The 24,884-nt window shown below is 37.0% G+C and overlaps 1 long non-coding RNA gene across 1 annotated transcript; it reads left to right on the forward strand.

The window, feature by feature from the left end:
- Positions 1 to 1,184: 1,184 nt before the first annotated feature.
- Positions 1,185 to 8,232, forward strand: LOC129901385 (uncharacterized). The gene is made up of 3 exons (XR_008769829.1): positions 1,185 to 1,602; positions 4,676 to 4,756; positions 8,075 to 8,232. It is a non-coding gene; the product is annotated as an uncharacterized LOC129901385 (long non-coding RNA).
- The last annotated feature ends 16,652 nt before the right edge of the window (positions 8,233 to 24,884 follow it).

Genomic DNA, 24,884 nt, shown 5'->3' on the forward strand with positions numbered 1-24,884 from the left:
CATGTTCTTCAAGATATTTAGTCATGCATCACATGTTCATCTTGATTATGTCCGTTTATTTATGTTCATGCATATTTGTCATATACTTAGTACATTCTATGTACTAATGTATATTTTTGCCTACATTGTCTAAAAATGAAGGGCCTGATACATATTCTCCCACTCGTGGCTAGTTATTTTGGTGGGTCCTTGTGTTTGGAGGGCGAACCCGTCATGTTATATTTCCTTATTTTCAAGCTTATGTTCTTTTATTATATTTTGGTGAGCTAGGGGCTTGTCCTATGCCCAGTCTAAAGTCTAGTTGAGGCATGTCTAGAATCTATGTTATGGTTAGTTCATTTTGACTTTCATTATCGAATTCTCTTATATTTGAGATTCTTTATATTGAGACTATTTCCGCATTTAATTTTTATTTCTCATCTTATGTTGTGAATTCTTATACTATGTATGCTAAGAGGCTTTGTTGGAGCCCTTCGAGATTCTAATCGCTGTGTCATATCTGTGCCTAGCCTGAAGTGTGATACTCTATTCTTTTATCGTGACCACACCCCATATATTCCCTTGATTTTTCTCATTATGCATTTTTTTCATACCCATTATTTTATTGCTTTTCTCTATCCTAGCCACCCTCAACTTAGGCTTTTATCTTGAGTTAGAGTGCACATTTTCCTAAGGCTAAGTGAACTATTTTGAATAATGTCCTATGATCCTTTCCTAATCAACAATTTAATTATCACAATATGACTAACGGGATAAGTTCTAGATTGACACAAATAGTAAGAATGAACAATAACCTCACCACACACATGACATAAAGTTTCATTATCAATTATCAATCTCCGGTTTATGTTTCAAATTAATTCATGCATATCCTACTATTTAAAATATTATATCCATCATTACCTATTTCTATTCTTCTTTTATTTTTACATCCTAAACAAGCCAGTTCAACATAAATAAAAGGTCCTCGAGGAAAGAACACAAGCAAGAAAACCCCAAGGACTCAATCGAGTGTCTAGGCTACTCAGACTTGGCTTAGATGCTCACAATGATAATAATCACCCCACCTCTCTCAAAAAGTCATGTATTGTACCTCAATTCACTATATCAAAAGTAAATAAAGAGTATCAAGACAAACATATGAAGCCTATACGCTAAAGTACTATAAAGAGGTTGTCGGGTCCATAGATATAGAATATGGTGTGTCGGCATGCATGTCCAAATCAACAGGTGGGACACCATCAGTAGAATCCCTCGAGCTCAAAGCTCTAATCATACTCTCTCTCTCACCGCACCACCTCATCATGACTAGAAGCTTGTCAAGCCTCTTTAAGTCGCCTCTTATTTCTCACATCTCATGCCTTGGCCTCGATATCAGTACCAATCTCTTCACATGGGATCTTTTCAAATGCCCATGGTATCTCTTTCTCCATAAAGATATTAATAGTGAAAGTCGGGAGGATAGGCAAAGATAGAAGTGATGGTGCCGGTGTGGTAGCCAAAATAGTGACCTCAGACTAGAGCATCTCTATCTCAGTTTGTATGTTAGTCTAATCCGAGATCATTGCGGTCCTAAAGTGTTCAGTCACCCTCTGCTCAAAGGTACTTATTTAGCCATGTAAGGATCGATCTCGCTCATTTAATGCAGCCTTGAGCTTCGCAACATCTCTCTCCTCAAACTCCTCTATCACTTTCTAAAACCATTGCTTAAGTTGCTGGGCTAATGAGACTAACTGGGTCTTGGTATGATTCTACCTCTATACTAAAATCTATGGATACTCAACCTAAATAGTGACTAGGTCGACTGATTATGATGGTTATGGAGAGTTAGTGTGAGAGCTGCTAGTAGATGGGGCAGTCATGGTGTCAGGTCTACTAGACTTCCTAGTAGTATATTCTTCTTCGAGTATAGCTTTTTCGGCACTCGGCTTTGTGGCATGCCTCTTAAACATCTTGAGCAGTTGAACCTTAGGCCGTGGGGCTTGATGCTAGGCAACCAGATTTGTATCATCTTTTATCAACCCAATGTCTTGCATCTGAGTCACCTCAATCAAAGTACCTACCCTAGCTATCATCATCACCGTAGACTCCCTACATAGTGTAAAGATCAAACATAGGAACGAGATAGTAGTGGTCTTTCGGATGTCCCTATCATATATCTCGATAATGGTAATGTTCATCAAATCAACCTCATAGCTGGCCATCAAACAAGCTACCATTGCTACTTGATCTGGAGTCAAGTGATTGTCGGCCATTGTTGGGCAAATACGGTGTTTGATGATGGCGTACCAAAACTTTGCCGTGAAGTTCAGTGTAGCTTTTTTGATCGAGGTAGGATTGGATATCTTGCTCGATAATATGACCAATGATCCTCTCATTAACTTCCCTCGTTGTGCCAGATCCTTCATCGCATTCCAATCCTGCACTGTCTTTATCCTATGATTGAACTCGTTAGTCGGGGAGGTCTGCTGAAAATTCAGGCAATAGAGGACATGCCGGTCTTTCTCCTTGGAAAGATTAACTAGGAATTTTTGGACTAGTTTGGTCAAGAGAGGAGGTTGATCCAACTCTTTTACTTTGGCTAGTGTCTGTTTCTTTATCGTGAACACAAAGGAGGCGTAGAATTCTTAGACCATCATCAGACTGTATATGCCTGAAAGGGTTTCCATCCACTCATATCTTTGCCACCGAAATAGCTCTCAAATTTATAGACCGCATCAAACCGGACATTAAGATGTGAGGTTCCTCAGTAATGGCTTGGTTGGAATTACGTTTATCATTTATCTCTTGTCCAAGCCAGTAGATATCGAACATGGCCTCAATAGATCATTAATTTAGTTGCCCGGATATTCAAATGGATTGTGATGGGTGTTTTGGCTTTCCTCCATTAGATTCGGACCCAGAGACGGATTAGGATGCCGACTCTTTACCACCTTGGGAGATGTGTGTAAAGGTGAAGCAACTACATATACAGTCTCTAGAACCGTCGTGAGTTGTTTACTTTAGTTCCACATCATCCGAAGTCGGTAGGTAGGTCGAGTCTTACTTGATACTCTTCTTGGGACCCACTAGCCTCATCATTAGTCGGCTCATCTTGTAGCCAAGATTTTCAAGTTTTTAAGCTAGCCTTTTTTGATGGGGTAGCTGACATTCCTCCGTTCTTTAGGTTAGATATTTATGACATAGTACATGTAGGAAAAATGTTAGTAATCATAACTTAGAAATAAATCAAAGGAATTAAAGAAAAGTAACAAAAATTGAAAATTAATATATTTGATTTTGGTCCTATGAGAGGGTTTTTATGGACCGTAGAAGATTATACGGTCCATAGAAACCTATCGTAGGAAGTTGGCCAAAAATTTTGAGTTATTGAAAGTCGAGTTTCGGATTGAACCTATGATCCGTAGAAGTTTCTATGGATCGTAGGTCAGTTCGTAGCTCATACTTTGGTTACTGGTTTGGGGACTTGTGTTGTACGAGACCATCCTATGAGCCGTATAAAAATCTATGACCCATAGAAAGTGCTCATGCAACTTAGGTCATTTAACTTGGGCTACTAGTTTGGAATTTGATTTGTACGAGTGCTATCTATGGTCCATAGAGGAATCTACGACTCGTAGAAAGCACTCATGCTTTTGGTATTTTTAAAGTTTACTAACTGATCCTTAAGATGTGGTCTACGAAGGGTAACTACGGGTCGTATGATATTCTATGGCCCATAGTAAACCTCCTGCTACACCTAAACTTATACCCAATTAAGAAGTCTAAAGCGATCACTGCCAAATATAGAACCTAACTAGGTTGGGGTCAAACCCATAGAAAATGCGGAGGATATAAGTCTACCAGCACTTATATTCAGTTGTAGTCACTATTTTTTGAAGGAAAATAGTCTGATGGACCCTAGTACTTGTATGAGTTTTTATTCAGGACCCTTCTACTTACCTCTTTGTCATTTGAACCCTTGAATCCCATGAAATACAATATTTTAAACACCATTTTTACCTTAGTGTTGTGCATGTATCACAAACTCTTACACGCCGTTAAAACAAATAAATAATTTAATACACATTGGAAATGATGTGTATACAAACAAACAAAAGGGCATATATTGAAGGGTCATATTGACACCTCTACTTTTCGCCTTCTTTTTTCCCTTTCTTCGGCGACTTCTCTAACGGAATTTATCCCTTCTTTTGTTCATTTTTTTTTCAATTTTCAAGTTATATGTGTAAGATTTCTAACTTACTGTCATGGTTACTTGTGATTCTGTTTGTTAGTATGTGTATTAGCTTGTATTTCTGTTTGTTTTTAGGATCGATTTACACTGATTTATTCACATTTTAAGGGATTTTTCTTTGTTTCGTGCCTAATGTTAGTGCAATATGTTCTTGTAGTAGTGTTATGACTTTTTCCGATTTCAATGACATATTTTGTGAATTTAATTAGATTCTAGGGTTTATTCGTAAAATCACAATTTTGACTGAAATTTATCACTTTTTTCCTTCATTTGTCTTGGGTATTGAGTCTGATAGCCTGATATGTATAAGAATTTTGACATCTTTTTATATTAAAAAGTTAGGGCTTTTTGAGGTTCACTAAAAATATTTTTTTTATCACTTTACAGGCATGGTAAGCAAATGGCTACTAAAAATATTGCTCTTTTATCACTTTACAGGCTTGGTAAGTAAATGACTTCAATAATAGTGACACTTCAATTTCACTATGGAGACTGTTTTGCATCTGATCCTGAGCTAAGGTATGCAAATGAAATCAGTGATCTTGAAAATATTAACATAGATGTAGATGAGATACATATCATGTTGTTTCATAAATTAGCACTAAAATTGGGTGTTGAAAAAGTTGAAACTTTTGGATGTAGAGTCAACAACAAGGGTGGTTATCACATGTTAAATACTGATTGTGATGTTTTTTTATTTCTTAATACATTAATGGTGGAGACTTTGTTGATGTATTTTTGGTACATCAAATTAGTATACCTTTAATTATTGAGGAGACATCTTTATTATTTAGTGCTGATGTGTCCTCTTCCCCAACAAAATATACTGCTGATTTGTACTCCTCCCCACCAAAAGATGGTGCTAATGTGTACTCCACCCCACCAAAAGATATGACTGATATGTACTCCTCCCCACCAAAAGATAGAGCTAATGTGTTTTCATCTGAACCACTTGATGTAAATGATTTTATGGATTTAAACCAAGATCAACCCCCTAGAGTAAATGTAGATAACATACATTCACATTCAGATTCATATTCACTTTATGATGTTGAGGAAAGCATTAATGATTTGAGTGACCTGGATGAGGAGTTGCTTCAAGATAGGAAATCTAACATTCAAAAATAGGTTAAAGAGAAGGCTGATAGGTTAAATGTAGATGAGATACCATCTAGCCATATAGGTATATGTGCAGGTTTTGAAGACATTTATAAGAGTAGGAGGGGAAGGTTTGAAGGTAAATTGGGTGGTGATAACCCTTATTTTGATAGCTCAGATCCTGGTAGTGACATTAGTGATGCTGAAGGGGATCCTATTGATAATGATGAAGTAGTAGATCCATCACCTAGGAATTCAAGTACCAAGACCGACTTTGACCCAACGACCAAAAATATTTTATTTTAGTTGTATATGGTCTTTTTGAATCATATTGAGTATAGGGAGGAATTGCAAACTTACTCTATTTAGAAGAGTGTAAATATTAAGTTTAAACCTAATGAGAAGAAAGGATAAGACAAAACATAAGAAAAAGGGATGTCCTTGGCAGATTCTTGGAAGTCTTGATGGTAACACTGAAAACTTCAATGTGAAAGCATATTTTCTTGTCTGCAAGTGTTTTAAAAGGACAAGAAATTTGGATTAGCATAAAATACAAGGAGAGCCTACCATCTAACTATATCAGATTCAGGCTTTGATACAAAAGGAGTATGGTTTGTATGTTAGTAAAACAAGTTGTAGAAAGGCAAAATTGAGAGTTATGAATGAACATATGGGTGATTTCAAAGAGGAGTTTGCTAGGCTGTATGAATATGCTGAGCAATTGGAAACCACTAATCTTGGAACTACTATATCTATTAGGAGATCTAAGAATACAATTTCAGAAAAAGAGGTGTTTATGAGCATCTATAATTGTCTTGGTTCCCTAAAAATGGATGGATAGAAGGGTGTAGAAAGATAATTGGTTTAGATGGTGCATTTCTCAAAAGTGTATGTAAAGGTAAACTATTATCTTACATTTCCAAAGATGGAAATAATCAGATGTACCCTGTAGCATGGACAATGGTTGATAAAGAAACTAAGGACACATGGTCTTGGTTTCTCAAGTGCATCAAACATGATTTGGAGCTTATAGAAACTGAAGGTGAAGGGCTAACAGTGATGTCTGATATGCAGAAGGTATTACTCAATTTTTTGTTCAATTCATTTAGGCTTCAATTTTCTGTAGTAATTGATATTTAATGTTGTTGTCTCTCTAATTATCTTTGTTTGATAGGGTCTTCATTTAGCACTTACTGAATTATTGCCAAATGCTGAGCTTAGATGGTGTGCTAGACATATATGGACCAACTGGAAGAAGGAGTGAAGGGGTGAAAAAAGGAGAAGAAAATTATGGTAGGTTGCCAGGGCATCACTTGAGGTATTTTTACAACTAAAACTTGATGAAATGAGTGTGTTAGGACAATGTATTATGGAAGAATCCTTAAAGTATAACAAAAAAGCATGGTGTAGATTATTTTTTTAAAGAACATAGCAAATGTGATATGGTTGACAACAACATGTGTGAGACTTTCAACAGTTGGATTTTAGATGATAGGTTTAAATCAATCATCACTATGAGAAAATAAGAGTCAAAGTCATGGAAATTATGAATCAAATGAGAAAGTTTTCACAGAAATGGATTAGTGATGTATCACCAATGACTGTGGAAGTTCTTAGAGAAAATGCTAAACATGCAACAAATTGTGAGGTGAGGTTTAATGGCGATCTTGGGTTTGAGATTCATGATCCACCCTATAAACTTGTTGTTGATATAAACAAGAAGGTGTGTAGTTGTAGATCATGGAAACTAAAGGGAATTCCTTGTGCTCATGCACTTATTGCAATTCATTATAAGTATTGGGCTATTGAGAAAGTTGTTGATGACTGGTCTAACAAGGAAACATACTTGTAAGCATATAATAAGTTTATTCAGCCTATGACAAACATCAAGATGTGGCCAAAAAGCACAAGACAAACCATTGAGCTACCTGAAATTACTTCCATATGAAGAAGACCAAGTAAAAATAGGAGAAAAGATAGTGATGAGCCTATTAAGAAGAAGTTTTCCAAGGCTACAAGAAAGAGAAGAAAAATAAAATGCTCTATGCGCAAGACTTTTGGACATAAAAAAAGAATGTCCAACTCTTGTAAGTTGTGCTTTAATGTCTTTCTATTACTGAATTTTACTTTGTTTAGTTGTGCTTTTGAATTTAAGTTTTGTTTGTAAAAAATCATTCCACTACTGAAAGTTCAACTGCTGAAACTTATAAAAGGTCTAGAGTATCCACTACATATGATTTTACAGATGTTGCAATTGGGAGTCAACCAAGTATAAATGCAAGTCCAAGTGTGACACCTACCATTGCTTTCTTAGCTGGTGTGAGGTCTGCAGTTGCCTTAGTAGGTGGTGTGAAGCCTACAGCTGATTCTGCAGAATTTGGGAATGCTACTCAACTAATAACTCCATTAGGTACTGAACAATCAACTTCTGGTTTGGGTTCCCAAAAAAGGAAGAGTAGTACAACTTTGAAAGGTGGTGCAACTATTGGATATAAGAGACCAAGACTAAAAAAGGCAAAAACAACTGGTTTTGGTGTGCTATTTGGATCAAGTGGCAGTGTAACAGAGAGGGTGAGTATTATATCATTTAAAGACATTTAAGTGATATTAATATATCTTTAACTAGAATATTTTGTTGTTTTCTCAAACTAGAACTACTGATAGAGTGTTACATAGTCCTACATTTACAAGTTCAATTTCTATCAATGTTAATCTTGGTTACAAATCCAATGGACTAAGGTGGAAGAGAAGAGCTACAGTTACTCAAAGGCAGCTACAAAAAGAGCATTATAGAAGATCAAACTCTTCTACAAGCATTCAAGCCACAATTGACACTAGTGTCACCAAGATTCATTCCACACCATGAACTCAAGGCACACAGTAGATTTCTCTAGCTTAATGACTTTATCCCAAGTGGTTTGGTTTTACTTTCAGTTTCAACTATTGTTAAGTTGCTATTCTGAACATTTTATTTGTTTTTGTTGATGAATTTGTATTGCATTTCTCAGTAACTATAAGACATAATTTGAAGATTTTTTTTCTCAAACTTGTATTCATAATGTCATTATATTTCATTAACATTGAACATTGAACATTGAACTACATCATAAAATTTGAAAGATAACAGTGATATCATCTTAAAAATATTATGTCAATACATCTTAAAAGTAATAGCTAAAAATTAAATCACAACAATCACAATAACTGTGATATCAATACTAGTGCTTGATCTTCTATGCCTTAAATGCCTTTCTTGTCTTCCTTGCCTTTTGTGTCTTTCTTGCTCTAAATTCGTTGATGGGTTCTTCATGTAGTATTGTTATTGGAGCTATTCTTATGTTATATTTTCATGATGTTAAATTGGTTGATTTAACTTTCAAAATGACTATATTTTATGTATTCCATTGGGATTAACTTAGCATCAAGCAAAATTTATAGTGAAATCCATGGAGGAACCCTAGTAGCAACCTATAGTTCTAAAACTATGTGACACCGTAGGTTTTTATTTATGTCTTAGCTATTGGATCCACATATAGCTCTTGTTTATGTTTATGATACGAAGTATACCTTGGCAAATAGCCTCTCTCTTTTCGGTGTGGGAGTTATATCAAATTCTATGTTATAGCTCATATGGTCTTCCATGTCGGTTAAGGTTAATATCCTACATATGTATGTGTTATATTCTATAAGCTCTTATGGATATTTTTTGATGCATTGACCACATGACTATGATTTTCAAATGCTTTCAACTTATTTTTTACTTATGTTTTCAAGATATTGGTCATGTATCACACGTTTGTACTGTCTATGTCCGATTATTATTGTTCAGGCATACTTCTCACATTCTTAGTGCATCCCATGTACTAATACATACTTCTTACCTATATTATATCAGAATATATAATCCAACGATCATCATACATATCCCACTCGTGGATAGAGTTTGAGCACTATTCCCTTATTGTTTGTGAGTCTTTATGATTCAAGTCGAGAAATCTATATTTTTATTGTTTCTTATGACTTTTATTTCTTCTGTTGGTGATCTAAGAGCATGCAATACACCCCGTCTAGACTAGTAGAGTCATGTTAGATGTTCATTCAATCTATGTTATCTTTTCCAGTTGAGTTAAAATTAATTTCTCTTTTATTGAGATATATATGTTGAGGCTATTATTTCTCATTATGATGTTTCTTGCTATTTATTAATTACCTTATATATACTCATGTATGATATGCTAAGATGTTTGGTTGGAGTCGCCTAGGGCCTAGTTTGAGTTGTGGCCAACTTGGTATCGGGTCTCAAGGTTTAAGGTGTCCTAGGGAGTCTAACATGCCGTGTCAAGTAGAGTATTTTTTATTAGTGTGAAGCGCACCACATCTATAAACAGAAGGCTATAAGGTGTGTAAGAGACTTCACTTCTTTTATCATTCTTTTGTCGTGCGATAAAGTTGAACTTTAAGGCTTTTTCTTCGAATGCTTTCTCTTTGTAATTACATAATCTGTCTTCTACAAAGATTCCCTATGAGGAGAAATTTTAATGAGGAGCAACAAGCTCCTCAAGCTCCAAATGACCCTTTGAATAAGCAAGTCTCTCATGCAGAGTTTTGGTCTGCATTTCAAGTACTTTCCCAAGCCATAGCCACTCAAGATAATCGAAAAGTTGTTGCTCCTGTGAACCCAAATATGGGTTCGGAGGCTAGCCAAGTTCATGATTTCACCTGCATAAACCCTTCCAAGTTTCATGGCTCTATGGTGGATTAGGATCCATAATAATTTATTGAGGGTATTGATAAGATTGTGGATATAGTGGGCATTAGTTCGGTAGAGAAGGCAGACCTGATGGTGTATCAACTCAAAGGGGTTGCATAAGTTTGGTATGATTAATGAAAGAGTGAGAGAGGTAGATATGATTGTCCCATTAATTGGGAAGAGTTCAAAAATGTTTTCCTTGACTATTTCTTTTCTTTGGAATTGGGGAAAACCAAGGTTTAAGAGTTTATTAACTTGAAAAAAGGTAATATGAGTGTGAGGGAGTATGCTCTCAAGTTTAGTAAATTGTCAAAATATGCTCCTTTTATGGTTGCCAATATAAGAGCTCGAATGAGCATGTTTGTTTTGGCTGTGTTAGACTTGGTGGTTAAATAATGTAGAAACACCATCTAATAAAATAGATATATATCTCTAGTATCATGACACATGCCGAGCAAATAGAGGAGGAAAAGTTGAAGGAGAGGTCTAGAAGGGAGTCCAGGAGGGATCGAACCAATGGTGGACAGTTTTCTCATGGTAAGTCAGGAAATTGTGGTCATCCCCAATGTTTCCAAAAGTAATCCAATAAATATTATGCAAACACTACATCCCTAAAGTTCAACAAAGATAGGTTGTCTAACCCTAAGCCTCAAGAAGGAGCTCCTAGTGGTCAACCTATTCCCCTATGCAAGAAGTGTGGGAAAAAGCATTTAGGAGAATGTCTAGAGGGTTTGGGTGCTTGCTTTGGTTATGGTAGGATGGGTCACCAAGTGAAGCATTTTCATTTGAGTGCTAATAGAGGTGGAGGTGTTCAACCACAGGCTCAGGCTACTACTAATCGATCGGGTAATCATGGTACTACTTCGGGTGGCGGTCAACACCAAAATAGATTTTATGCCCTAAGACTCATCAAGAGTTTTAGGATTTGACTTATGTTGTGATTGGTATGTTGAAAGTCTTTGAGTTTTATTTTTATTCGTTATTAGATCAGGGTGCTATTGTATCATTCGTTACTCCTTATCTTGCTATAAAATTTGTTGTTCGTCCCGAGATCTTGTTAGAGCCTTTTCTAGTCTATACTTCTATTGGTGATTCAGTTGTGGCTAAAATAGTCTATAGAAATTGTCTAGATTTAGTGTTTTATAAAATCACCTTAGTTGATCTCTTATAGGTTGATGTGGTCGATTTTGATTTATTCTCGTTATAAATTAGCTTCATGCATGCTATGCTTCTATATGTTGTAGAACCCGTGTGGTTAAGTTTCAGTGTTCTAATGAGCCTGTCCTAGAATGGAAATGTAGTAATTCTGTGTTTAAAGGTCACTTTATATTGCGCCTTAAAGTTTGGAAAATGATTTCCAAGGGTTGTATTTATTATCTAGTCTGGGTCATAGATATAAATGCCGAAGCTCCTACTCTCGAGTCAATTTTGGTCATTAAAGAATTGTCGAAAGGTTTTTCCAATGATCTCTGAGGTATCCCTCCTGAAAGGGAGATATACTTCAGTATTGATCTTCTTCTCGATACCCAACTTATCTATATTCCTCCTTACCAAATGTCCTCGGCGAAATTTAAATAGTTAAAGGATCGGTTGAAAGAATTCTTGGATAAGGGTTTTATTAGACCGAGTATCTCTCCTTGGGGTGCTCCAGTTCTCTTTGTTAGGAAGAAGGATGGTTCTCTTCATATGTATATTGATTACCGATAATTAATAAAGGTTACTATTAAGAATAAGTATCTCATTCTAAGGATTAATGAGTTGCTCGATCAACTTCAAGGTGCAAATAACATTTCCAAGATTGATCATCGATCGAGTTATCATCAACTTTGAGTAAGGAAATGTGTTATTTTGAAGACAACTTTTAGAACTCGGTATGGTCACTTTGTATTTTTGGTTATATCTTTTGGACTAACGAACGCTCCTGCAACTTTTATGGATTTGATGAACAGGGTATTTAAGCAATAGTTGAATATGTTATTTATTGTGTTCATTGATGATATTTTGGTCTATTCTCGGAGTGAAGAGAATCATGCCAATCAATTGAGGATTTTCTTAAAAATTCTCAAGGATCGTCAATTATTTTCTAAGTTTATCAAGTGTGAGTTTTGGTTAAGGTTAGAAGTTTGAAAGTCAGAAAACAGAGTTGAAAAGAAAATTTTAGGATAATTTCTTGTGCAAGGACTTCCAGCAGCCAGTGTATAGTCCATACAAATGTTACGACCCATGAATGGTGGTCGTGAAGAGGTTTAAAAAATGGGGCCTGGGAAGTGAAAGTTGCTGGATAGGTGTACGGCCCGTGAGAGAGTTACTAGGTCATGGGAGGGTGTCGTGGAAAGGAACTTAGGAAAGTTGGGGAGATTTCTTTTGGACCTAGTCTACGGAAGGGTATACGGCCCGTAGGAAGTTATACGCACTGTATAACCCAAGTGAAAACCTCTAGGGATAATTGTCCACTGAGTGGTTTCCCACGAGGGCCTTTATATCCGTTCTCATCTTCATGATCCGTAGACCTTAGCGTGATGGAGATGGTTCTAGGGGTCGCTTAGGGTATCTTCACGAGGGTCCTCTATGACCCGTCATATGTACCATGAGCCGAAGACCTTCTAGTGTAAGTCCCTCTCACCCAGGACTTGACTCCTCCAGTTTCTATGGACCACTCCACGATCTGTGGGGCAATCCACGGACTTTGTAGAGTGGTCGTCCAGTGCACTTCACCTAGTTTTTTATGGAACTTTGGTCTTTTCCCAATATTTTAGTAATGTACTTGGACCTCTTTTCGGAATTAATTCCTAGCCTATAACTAATTCCTAACACTCCTAAACCCTAATTCTTCCAAATCATAAGATCAAACCTCTCAAGTTTCTCCTAAATTCCCTCCAAGGCAAGGACTTGGGAAAAATCTCCAAGATTCCATTGAAAGGGTTAATTCAAGATTTCTAAGTCTAGGTGTGTGGGAATTCATCCATGGATCTTTCTTCCACCCATGGAGTCCCAAAGATTCATCAATTCTCTTTTCATAAATTCCTTCTAAATTCCAATTTTGATCAAATTTCATATGGGTCAACTCAATTATGATTTATTTCAATTAAAATGGTTCATTCATGCATGCTTTTAATTCATTTACATGTTTCCAATTTATTTTTCAATGACTCATGTATTATACTATCAAATTCAAGTATGAATTATGGACTTATGATCATTAAGTTTATTAATTCTCATGTATGATTTATGAAAGTTATGTATTATGATTCAAGTATGTTTTCAAGTATAAAACCATAAATTGTAAAGGGTTTTCTCACAATATGCAAGTTATGATGATATGGATGCTTATAAAGATAAGTATCTACAAGTTCAAGTTATAATCACGGGTTTTAAGGGGCTATTCTTATGTTATATTTTCATGATGTTGGTTTGGTTGATTTACCTTTCCTAATGAATATTGTTTATGTATTCCATTGGGATTAGTTTGGCACCGAGCAAACTTTATAGTGGGGATCCACGAGGGAATCCTAGTAGCAACCCATAGTTCTAAAAATACATACCACCATAGGTTTTTCTTTATGGCTTAACTAGTGGATCCACATATAACTCATGTTTATGTTTATGATACAGAGTCTTTCTTGGAAAGTAGCCTCTCTCTTCTCAGTGTGGGAGTTACATCGGATTTCATGTATAGCTCACATGGTCTTACATGTCGGTTAAGGTTAATATCCCACATATGCATATGTTGTATTCTATAAGATCTTATGATGATTTTTTATGATGCATCAACCATATGACTATAATTTTCAAATGCTTTCAAGTTTCTTTTACTCATGTTTTCAAGATATTGGTCGTGCATCATACATCCATACTGACTATGTCTAGTTATTATTGTTCATGTATAATTGTCACATACTTAGTGCATTCCATGTACTAATGCATACTTCTTACTTATATTATATTATAATATAGAATCCAACAATCATCATACACTTCTCACTCGTGGCTAGAGTTTGAGCACTATTCCCTTATTGTTGATGAAACCTTATGATTTGAGGAAGAGACATCTATATTTTCATTATTGCTTATGACTTTTATTTCTTTTGTTGGTGAGCTAAGAGCTTGTATTACTCCCCATCTCGAATATTAGAGGCATGTTAGATGTTCATGGATTCTATGTTGTCTTTTCTAGTGGAATTGAGATTGATTTCTCTTTTATTGAGAAATATATGTTAAGGCTATTATTCCGCATTATGATGTTGCTTGTTATGTCTTACGTACCTTATGTATACTCATGTATGATATGATAAAGTCTTGGTTGGTGTCTTTCGGAATTCTAATCACCGTGTCATGCCTAGGGCCTAGCTTGGGTCATGACATCTCATTAGGCTTTTCACGACCACATCCTATAATTCATGATGGACTCCATGACCCGTCAAGGGTCTCATGGAGTTTTACTTGGCCTAAATTCTTTTGTTCCTTTTTCAACACCTTTTTTTAATGGCCAACTTTCACGAGTAATATAAGGCTTCACGCGCATGTTGGCACTCATGGACATCAACCTCTATGATCTTTCAGTAAAAAACTTAATAATATAGCCCAATCTCACGTAGACTTAATATTCTTGCAAAATAAACGCAACATACAACATATTTAGAATAATATGATTAAAACTCACACTAATTCAACATTTTGAGAATCGAAAGTGTAGTGAATACGTGACACATCAAAACCATCAACTTAAAACCATTATTTGTCCTCAAGCAATGACACAAAACAAACCACAGCAATGCACACATACAAACGACTATTAGAAATCATACAATAACTACCCAAACACAAAGTACATGACCTTTTGTTTTAATTTCTTTACCAACTAGGCTATGCAATGCACCCAACATTCCAACTAACTCACAAGGATCAATTTATGACATTACACTACTCACAATTAATCAAATCAATTCAAACAATAATGTACTAGTCAAATGAGCAATCAAATAGTGGAGTCATAGTGACCTCACCACAAAGAAGTCTCTCATATGGTGTACATAAGCCAAATAGAGAATGGAATGACATCAGTGACGCTCCCAAATGAATTTCAATCAATGCACATATAAAAACCATAGGCTTGCCATTATTTTCTACATTTTAAATTTCAAACAGCTCTTTAAGATCAAAGTAGGTCTTTTTTTGCTTGTAATGTAGGCTCAGTCTTGGGTAGGATACATTTAGGATATGACTATTTTGTCCCTCTAAGACGCTACATTGACTTAGCTTCTCATTTCCTAACCCCAAACTTGTGTTACCCCTACTTTCTTCCTTTATTTATGCCGAGGTGTGGTTTCTGCTCTTTTTTTTCTAAATGTTCTCTCACTGCATTTTTTTTCTATTTTACTCTTATTTTTCATTTTTCTTATAGCGACAACCCAATTCTTTTCCTTTTCCTCTCGTTATAATCTTCTTTCCATATCCAACTTTTTTTGCTTTCATCTATAGTAGCCACCCTCAACTTAGACATTTAGCCTGAGTTTAGGTGCACATTGTCCTAGGAGGGAACAGGGCCAAGATAAAGGTCTATCGTCAGATGGAAAAGGTGAATTGTGTTACTTTGAAGAAAAGGTCTTTTTCAGGCTCAAACTTTTGGTTCGAAGGGTAAAATTTCATTTGATTGTTTGTTTTTAGGCCAAGTGTACTATTTCAAAAACGACCTTTGATCATGTCCTAATCAAGCTGTTCAACCATTTCAGTGAGACTAACCAGACAAGTTCTATCTTACATATGCAATGTTCGAACTAGAGAATTCAACTCACATACACATGGCACATATCCTATATTATTCAACACCAATCAACCCAGTAATGTTCTAGCTATCATTATATCAACAAGTCAACAAGTACAATGTCCTATAAAAATCCTAACAAGTAAATCTTCACAGTTCAACTATATTCACATAACATTTTTCAAAATTTTCAACTAGGTATCATTTTTATTCAATTCAAAGCATCAAAATTTACAAGCTACTACATACTTCTATAGACTCTTATATTTACAATAAAAACAACCTAAACATGCCAGTTCTACTAGATAATACACTTGAGAGAAAAAAACACAGCAACAGGAACTCCCACGCACCCAGGATGCCCTACCTCCATCAAAAACTGTGCATTATCCCCAATACATGTCAAAATTCTATAAAGTAAATACAAGGGAGGCAATCATACCTATGATGCCCTTGGCGTTAGTCGGTGGCTTATACATGGCAACAATGCTGGTCGGTGTGCTTAATGATGTGGGCTCACCCTAAGGTTAATCGTCTATAGCAGCAGTAGGCATGCCTGAAAGTACCCTACTAGTAGTGGTCTCGAGGATTGGAATATCAGAAGTCTAGGTTAGAGCAACTCCACTTTCCAAAGCTCCAACCTTCACGGCCTCAACTTGCTACTACTCTCGTTCCTCTTACTTTCTTGCTTCCCATTTTGAGGCATGTGCTACTGTTTGGAGGTGCTTGGCCTCAGCCTTTATTGCATTATCTGGAGGAATGAACCTCTCACGATGTTTCTTGCCTTTGCCCTTTTTATCTGGCTCAAATACTGGGACTGTTCCCCATACCTCATATACTCGAGTAGGCTTAAGAGGGGCATAAAAAAACTGCATAAAGTCTTTAGTAGCTATAGTAGGAGCAACAATGACATATTTCTCTTTTATTTTATCCAAGCTAGCCAGCATTTCTGCCAATTGTAACTAAATCAGCTTCTAGGCAATCCAAACTATCCATCCTCTTCGTCAGATGTGCCTCAAAGCTATCAAATCTGTGCTGTATAGTCCCAACCTCTTTTCTGGACCATTACGCAACTAATCCTATGCTACCTGAACCTCAGAATGGACTATATATGGTAGGTTCTAAATGACCTAGTCCACTAATTCTCTCTTTTATCAATGATGCTGCACCAACATCTCAAGAAATGCTTAAGGTACAATGATCTTAATACTCATGGAAGCGGGTATGGATAGAGTTGGCCTACTTTCACCCTTGGGCTTCTCGGTGGCCTTATTGGTCGAGGGAGCTATAGAGACTCCCTCCAAAGATAACGCGATAGGAAGTGGGCCCGTAGTAAGAGGTACGGGTAGAGATAGCCAGACTGGTTTGATCTTATATAGGGGTTTTTCCATGTCTTTGATTAATGCCGTATTTGTAGACTTTGTAACTATAAAGCGACGATCATAGAAGTGGCTTAATGGGATACTAGGAACTTCTGATTTTTCCCAGATTAAGCATATAAAAGGCATACTGGCTCTCTTATTGAAATATCTATCATGAATCTCGACTTCAATCAAACGATCACTATACAATCCATAATGATCCATATTATAAGCCATAAGTGATGCCTATGAAAGATTGAGAGTATTATCATTATCGGTTGCTGGAAGCCAGGCACAGACAACTGCCCACCCGAACATAGGTGTGAATGTGATGGAATCCTTAGTTATTTTTTTCCTTTGGTTGGTTACTCATGGTGCATTCGGTCCCTTAATAGCAATAATCTGAGCAATCCACCACAATATCTGGGTGCGCTCCTCTAGGTCGCTCATTCTTTCGTCGCTTGTGACCAAGTGATGTTGGTGTTCATAGAGACTGGTCTGGACTTTTGTAGTGAATACTGGTCCATATAGAAAATAGTTGATAGTGGTATTAGAGATGTCATCCCATACCCCTAGTACTTGTACATGCTCTAGAGGGGGTGATCTCAATATTATGACCCTCTTATTTTTTCTAGATATCTCCCGAGTGACTGCATTTGACATGGTGGCGATGTAAGTGGAATAAAACTTGTGAGTATGGAGTTGTCCATAACATCCCTGCTGCTTAGTCATCCACTTGAAGTGGTGACTCTCAATCACATCCTTAATATCGGGAAGCTCAGAGATATTGTCTATGATGACTCGAACTTCTGATACAATCATCCATTTGCACAGGCTTAAAGATCCGTTAGAAAGTCCATTAGTTAAGATGTCCCATTGAACAAGAATTTGCCAACTATTTCTCATGAATTTAATAAGGCACGGGTGAACCATAGGATCATGTTCCCTCTCAGTGGCTTCTCTCTCAATACTGTCCTGGCTTGCTTCTTCTTCTTAACAATCGGAGCCACTAGCATCGTCTCTGGATTTCTCTTCTTCTCTACTTTCCTCTTTTCCCAAGCCTGCTGCCTCCTCTTCAGATTGGGAGGGAGAAGACTTGGCCTCAACAGTTGCCTTGGACATTGTTATACGGGGTAAGTGAGGGGAGACGTCTCTGTACACCACACTTTAGAACCATTAAAGGCCTTATTTGCCAAGTTATGATCCAAATTGTTTGCTGATTCCTCAGATGGGGAGTCATGTATTCGTAACTGAGGAGTCTTGTGTTTGGGTCCCATTTTACCTATAAAAGTGACAAATAGTTTAGAATTTACAGAAGAAATTGCGATGAATTTAACGAGTACTCAAACTTTCCAAAATTTATATAAACATGACAATGTCCCTTAAGAAATAATGTCTCTCAATGTATCATAGGGAAATTGCACGCAAACTTGGAATTACAAACTCTTTTTGTATTGTTTTCAGTTTTTCTAATTTTTAAAACTTTTTTATACGGTGGGTCTTCATGGATTGTTAAAGGTTACATGGTCGATGAAGGTCCCATGAAACTGTGTCAAGGAAAATTTTCCTAAGTGTAGGACCATTGGCTACTTTATGGTCTATGAAGAAGTCTACAACCCGTGATGCCTTTCGTGAACTCACAATTAGAAATATTTCTAAGGTGGAGACAACAGGAACCTATCACGGTTTGTGTAGTGCAATATGGGTCGTGATAAGTGCCTTCGTCCCCAACCTCTACACTATTAGACCCACTCAACCCATTCATCTATAATTTTTACATGTAATTATGATACACACGCCACTTGCCTCATCCAAAACATCTCAACACTCTTATTCATAATAAAATTAGACCCTAATTACATGATTACAACTTATCTTCAAAAAAATCAAAAAGGAACTTACTTCGATAAGTTGAACCGGTAGACTAAGGGAGAAATGGCATTCGGGTGTGGGGAACTTGATTTTAACAACCACATAATTCTCTTAGAACTTTGAATTTGTGGAAGATGGTGTTCGTGAGTATGCTTTGGCGGTTCGGAAGGGTATGAGAGTTTTGAATGTGAAGAGAAATTGAGAGAAAAGACCCAAATCCATGGACAAATTTGGTATAACCCATTTTTGTTTTAGGAGTTTAGGATTTGGGTCGGATTGGGTTGGGTTACTTTGATTGTAGCCGACAAAATTCCACCATCCGTAGTAGTGACCGTGAATATCATTATAGGCCATGGAACCATATCTTGGTCACTGACTTAGAGAAAAATAAAAAAAACATACCTGGAGTTCACAAAAAGATAAATGGTCCGTGGAGACTTTCACGAGCCGTAAACCCAATCGTGAACCTAAAGCCCATTTTGAAAGTTGCCATCACTCCTCCTCACTATAGGCCATGGTGCTTTATAAAGTCCGTATAAGAGCCTATATGGGGGGGGTGACTTGATCCTATTTTTTGTATTTTCTCCAGCTTGGAAACCCTCCAATCACAGAACTATTACAAGTGTGATCCTTGGGTTGCCTCCCAAGAAGTTTCTGATTTAACGTCGTGGCATGACGTAGGTTCCTTGATTACTTAGACTTCATCAATTTGGAGATCTTCAACTATCTTTGCTTCTTCTTTTGCTCCCAAGTAGAACTTCACACGCTGCCCATTCACCTTGAATTTGTGCCCATATTATGCTTCGAGCTTGATTTCACCATGTGGAAATACTAGTTCTATGATGAAAGGGCTAGATTATATTTACTTCAACTTGCCCAGAAACAATCTGAGTCTAGAGTTTAAAAGCAACAACAAGTCACTAGGGTATAACTCTCACTTCTCAATACACTGATCATGATATAACTTCATTCATTCTTTGTACAGAGCTTCTCTCTCATATGACCTTACGAGGAACTCATCCATCTCATTGATCTACTTTAACATCATATTGGGGGCTTAACCTTAACTCAGATTCAACTTCGTAATTGCCCATAACGCCTTTTTCTTTAACTCTATAGGAAAATTACATGCCTTTCCAAATACTAACTGATATGGCGACATACCAATGGGTGTTCTGTTCGATATGCTAATTGTATATCATCAAGATTTCTCGACCAGTTAATTCTATTAGCATTCACAGACTTGGCCATTGTCTCTTTAATTTCTCTATTGGACACTTCAACATGCCCTCTTGACTGAGGGTGATATGGTATAGTCACTTTTTCATGCTTCACACCATAGTTAGCCAATAGAGTCCAGAAGATCTTGTTGCCAAATATAGAAAAGATGTTATTTTTATAGAAAACCACTTACACTCTTGCTCTCTTGTCCGCCAAGGAAACTGCTTCAACCCATTTTGAGATGTTGTCAACTACAACGAGAATATACTTTATCCCATACGAACTCACAAATAGCCCCATGAAGTTGATACCCCAAACATAAAAAATCTCAATCTCCAGGATTAGATTCATAGGCAACCAGTGACACTTTGATATTGAACTTTACCTTTGACATTTGTCACAACCGTTCGCCAGATCATATGGGTCTCTATAGATGGTGGGCCATTAATAACTACATTAAAGCACTTTTGGAGCTATTTGGGCTCCATTATGATGTCTATTTACTGGAGAAGAGTGACAATCCTCAAGTATACTCAGTATCTCAGCTTCTGGCACACATTAGATTATCAACACACATTCTAAATTTATAAGGCTCATCCGAGAAATACATGTTTACATCATGTAAGAACTTCTTCCTCTGCTGGAATGTCAAGTCCTTGGTCATTATATCACTAACTAATTAGTTGACAAAGTTAGCATACCAAGGAATGAGGTCAAGAGTAGCGGATAATACCAGTTCATCTGGGAATGAGTCATCAATCTCAAGCTCATCCTATCTCTTTTCTCAGATGTTAACCTTGAAAAATGGTTGGCTACCTGATTTTCACAATTTTTCTATCCTTGACTTTGAAGTTAAACTACTTTAGCAAAGGGACCCATCTTATCAACCTTGGCTTTGCATCTTTTCTGGCCATTAAGTACCTCAGAGTTGCATGGTCAGTGCGTACTATCATTTTTGTACCCAAAAGGTACGCTTTCAATTTCTCAAAGGTATAAAAAACTGCTAGCAACTCCTATTTAGTAAAAATATTATTCTTCTTGTCTGCATTTAGTGCCTTGCTTGCATAGTTTATGGGGTTGAAGATCTTGTCGCAATTGTTCCTTAGCACAAACCCTAAAGCGACACTACTAGCATCACACATTATCTCGAATAATACAGACCAGTATGGAGCAACAATCATTAGAGCTAAAATTAGTTTCTTCTTCAAACACTTGAACACTTTCATGCATGCCTCATCAAAGTAGAAATTCGCCTCCTTCTCTAATAACTTAAACAAGGGGTGTGTAATTTTAAAGAAGTCCTTGATGAAATGGCTGTAGAAGTCTGCATGCTCCAAGAAACTCGAATACCCTTCATAGATATAGGAGGGGACAACTTTTCAATAACCTCATACTTTTCTTTGTCCTCCTCCAGACCTTTCTCAGAAATCTTGCGGCCTAGCACTATACCTTTTTTGACCATGAAATGGCACTTTTACTAGTTAAGAACCAGGTTGGCCTCCTCATATCTCTACAATGCTCTGCTAAGATTGAATAAACAATCATCAAAAGTATTACCTACCAAAGAAAAGTCATTCATGAATACCTCCAAAATATCCTCTACCATATCTGAGAAGATAGATATCATACACCTCTAGAATGTGGTGGGTGCATTACATAGTCCAAATGGCATGCACTTGAATGCAAAGGTGCCATAAGGACATGCAAAGGTAGTTTTCTCTTGATCCTCTAGCACTATAGAAATCTAATTGTTGCCAGAGTACCCATATAGGAAGCAATACCAACCTTTACCTACCATCCTGTCTAGCATATGGTCCATGAAAGGCATGGGGAAATGGTCTAAAATTGGATAAGCCACACCTATATCAAACAACTTTATAATCTCCTTCTTCACCATTCTTGCATATGTGCTCAATGCTAAGAATTCAATCCTTCTCTAACCAAATTTTATGAGTGCAGATGTTAGAGGTATACCTATAATGTCAAGAATGGTCCAACCAATTACTTTCTTATACCTTGAAAAGACCTCGACAAGTGCTTTAACCTGCTCTTCATTCAAATCTGTAGCAACAATGACTGGTAAGGTGTTATTATCACCCAAAAACATATACCTCAGAAGACACAATAAGTCTTTCATCTTAAGTTCAAGCGTCTCCTTAATGGATGGTTTGGTGGGAGGAGTTGGTTTATTCTTAAGATCGAGGTCTAGCTTTTTAGGAGCATAAGAGTGTGATCCTGTGCCTTGCAAAAAATTTACCGTGCCAACGTACTCCTCTAAGCCATCACCCTCAAAGTTCATGATCACAACAACCAAAGTCTCAACAGTGAACCTTTCCTCAATAGATACCTCTATGATCGCTTTATTAACTACATCTATCACGGATATCACATTCATGTTTCTAGGTTGCTTTATCGATTTGCACACATTGAACTTAACTTCTTCGTTATTCAGCCTGAAGGTGAGCTCGCCAGTTTCCATACTCACCAAAGCTCTACCTGTGGCAAAAAATGGCCTTTCCAAAATTGTGGAAACTTTAAAGTCCATCTCGCAATCCAGTATGAAAAAATCACCAGGGAATATAAACTTGTCAACTCTTACCAGCACATCACATAGAATTCCCACGGGCCTCTTCACTGATTGGTCAACCATCAACAACCTCATTATATTCAATTTGGGGGCTCTCAAGCTGAGCTTTCTGTAGATCTCTAATGGCATGAGATTTATACTTGCTCCCAAGTTGCACAAAGCCCTTACAAAGTTGAATGCACCCATAGTGTAGCCAGGATCCTCCTCCTTCTCAATCAAAAACCTTATAGCAATGGCACTGCAATGGTGTAGGTTGTCATTTGGCTCAAAAGAAACTTTTCTGCTTCTTTATAACTAGGTCCTTTATGAATTTTGAATAACCCAACATTTTCTACAATGCTTCCACCAATGGAATATTCACAGATAGTTCTTTCTGCAGAGTAAGGAATTTCAGGAACTTGCCATCCTTAGCCTTTTTCTTCAGTCTCTGAGGGAATGGAGGAGGTGGTTTGTAAATCAGTGGTAATGGGTATACTACCTATGCATCAACTTGCTCTTTTCTTTTTGCCTTGTTAGTCAGCTTTGGCTCTACTACCATCCCCTCAACCTCGTCATTATCATCCACAATAACAATATCATTGGCATCATTTTTTACATGCTTATTAGTGTCATATACAACATCCTTTTCCTGCTTAATACCTACCGGTGTTGTTCCATAAAGCATGTTACCATTCCTCATAGTCATTACCATATATTGCCCTTCTTTCCTCGAGTTTTGCATAGTGTCACTAGGAAGTGTGCCATTCTTCTTCTGATTCAATGTCACCAATAACTTCCCCATTTGATGCTCCAACTATTTAATATAAGTGGAGTGTGAATCCACCAATTTACCCATGTTGGATATATCACCTTTCAAGTCTTTGACACCAACCTCAGTTGATTCCAATTTCTACAGTACCTTAGCCAACTTATCTTCCATTCTCAAAGTTCCAGAACCATTCCCAGCTTGATCTCTGTTCACAGACAGCACATACACACCACTTCAATTGTTCTTAAAGTTGTCTTTGTTTTGCCAACTCCCATAATTGCATTTTCTGGCTTGGTCATAGTATCCATGTTTCTAAAAGTTCAGACCTTGGTTTCCATAGTTGTAAGTCCAAAAACACCCTGGTTGTTTAGATACTTCACTTCCTTATGATAGTCTATCTTTGACTCATCGTACCTATTTACACCCCAATTGCATTTACTTTCTCATCACCCCAATCTATTTAGGTTTTGGTGTGAGCCATATCCTGGTATTGCTCTTCTTGTATCCTTCTCTGCTCAACCGACATCTCAAATGTGTAGCAGAGAATTGCTATCTCGGACTCTCTCATACGGCACACCTAGTTGGTCTTTGAAACCTGGTCCAAGATAACTGATGCATTCGCAAAAGTCTTAGACATGAAAGATCCACCACAATCTTGATCAATAATAGGTCTACCCACAAAGTTGCAGAATCTGTAGAATAGCTCCATCAAGTGCTCATCTGTGAGATTATGTTTTAGAAACTGCTTCAACTTCTAACTAATTCTCAACTACGAGTTATCTAGTACTTCAAAGGGTAGCTGTTTGTGTGCATTGATCTCATCCTTGATCTACATCTTCTTTAAACGTGGGAAAGATCGCTCTAGAAATGCTTCTTTCTGCTCTCTCAAATTGGTAATCAAATCATACGGTAGCTCATTTATCCACATGATTACCTCCCCAGATAGAGACAATGGAAATAATTTTAGATGGATAGCTATTTGGATAAATCCAAGGATATCAAAAGACTTGCATGTAGAGATAAAGTTCATTAGATGTTGTTGTGCATTATCTCCAACTTCTCCTCTAAACAGTCCTTTTAGGTTCAAGAGCTGAAGCGTAGTGCTAGTAATGATGAACTTCACACCTGGTGATAGTGGCGAAAGAGCTATAGCCTAGTGGCTCCGACTCCATCCCTATCTAGATCATCATCTTCCAAAGAAAAGTCAATGGTCCACTTTTTCCCTCTACATCTTGGCACTGGCGGAGGA

This window comes from Solanum dulcamara, chromosome 8 (genome assembly GCF_947179165.1).
Source record: "Solanum dulcamara chromosome 8, daSolDulc1.2, whole genome shotgun sequence".
In the NCBI taxonomy this organism is placed as follows: Eukaryota; Viridiplantae; Streptophyta; class Magnoliopsida; order Solanales; family Solanaceae; genus Solanum; species Solanum dulcamara.